Raw genomic sequence first — 1,655 nt, forward strand, 5'->3', positions numbered from 1 at the left:
TAATTCCAGCACTTTGGGAGACTGAGGTGGGATGATTGTTTGAAGCCAGGAGCTTGAGACCAGACTGGGCAATATAGTGAGAACCCATCTCTACAAAAAATAAAAATGTAGGCTGGGCACAGTGGCTCACACCTGTAATCCCAGCACTTTGGGAGGCCAAAGCAGGTGGATCACTTGAGGTCAGGAGTTTGAGACCAGCCAGACCAACGTAGTGAAACCCCATCTCTACTAAAAATACAAAAATTAGCTGGGCATGGTGGCGTGCACCTGTAATCCCAGCTGCTTGGGAAACTGAGGCAGGAGAATCGCTTGAATCCAGGAAGCGGAGGTTGCAGTGAGCCGAGATCGAGTCACTGCACTCCAGCCTGGGCAACACAGCAAGACTCTGTCTCAAAATAAATAAATAGAATAAAAATAAAAATTTAGCGCAGTGTGGTGGCTCTGTCTGGAGTCCCAGCTACCTGGGAGAATGAGGGGAGAGGACTGCTTGAGTCCAGGAGGTCGGGGCTGCAGTGAGTTATGATGGCACCACTGCACTCTAGCCTATGTGAGAGAGTGAGAGCCTGTCTCCGAAAAAAAAAAAAAATGAGAACCACCTCTTCCCTGGTCCTACTCTCCAGAAATAACCACAGTTCACAAGGTCCGTGTCAGAACTTTTTCTGTGAATTTACTGTATATATATATATATACACACACACACACACCTCTAGCATTTTAAAAATACAAAGTGGGATAATACAACACTGTGCACACTGTTTTGCATTTTCGCCCCTCTCATTTTAGATCAGATTCACCCTATGAGTTGTCTGAATGGTCCTATCAGTGAATCCCATGTGAATCCCATCTGTGGCTGGTTGGGTCATTTCCACGTTGACGCTTACAAACAGCACCGTGGTAAACAGGCTTATCTGCAGATCTTGGCACACTCGTGGGACAGTGGGGAAGACAGATTCCTAGAACTGGAATTGCAATCTCAGGGCATCCATCTTGCTGACACATCCTATCAGGCAAACACAGCCTCCACTTCCCCTGACACCTCTTGCACCTCAGCCCTCCCTACAAGCACCGGGGAGGTGCAGAGGAGGCCTTGAGGGAGGGTTTGCTGAATGAGTGAATGAATGAGCCGTTCCTCTCCTCCCTTATCACCTGAGGTCCCTCCCCAGCTCAGGCCTCATCCTTCACATCTGGACCCTGGCTGCTGCGTCATCCCTGGCCTCCCGGACTCCCGGCCTCCAGGCCTTCCTACAAGGGCTTCCTGCTCGATTGGCCTACATTAGCAGCTGTTTCCCAAGCCTCATGGGACTCAAGGTTGAGCATGGAGTCACTTTCTTTCTTTTCTTCTTTTTTGAGATGGAGTTTTTGCTCTTTTGCCCAGGCTGGAGCGCAGTGGTGCAATCTTGGCTCACTGTAACCTCTGCCTTTCGGTTTCAAGTGATTCTCTTTCCTCAGTCTCCCAAGTAGCTGGGATTACAGGTGCATGCCACCAAGCCCGGCTGATTTTTTTATTTTTAGTAGAGACGGGATTTTACCATGTTAATCAGGCTGATCTCGAACCCCTGACCTCAGGTGATCTGCCTGCCTTGGACTCCCGAAGTCCTGGGATTATAGGCATGAGCCACCACAGCCAGCCAGAATCACTTTCTTTTTTTTTTTTT

The sequence above is a fragment of the Colobus angolensis genome, unplaced genomic scaffold (genome assembly GCF_000951035.1).
Source record: "Colobus angolensis palliatus isolate OR3802 unplaced genomic scaffold, Cang.pa_1.0 Scaffold4, whole genome shotgun sequence".
NCBI classification, from domain to species: domain Eukaryota; kingdom Metazoa; phylum Chordata; class Mammalia; order Primates; family Cercopithecidae; genus Colobus; species Colobus angolensis.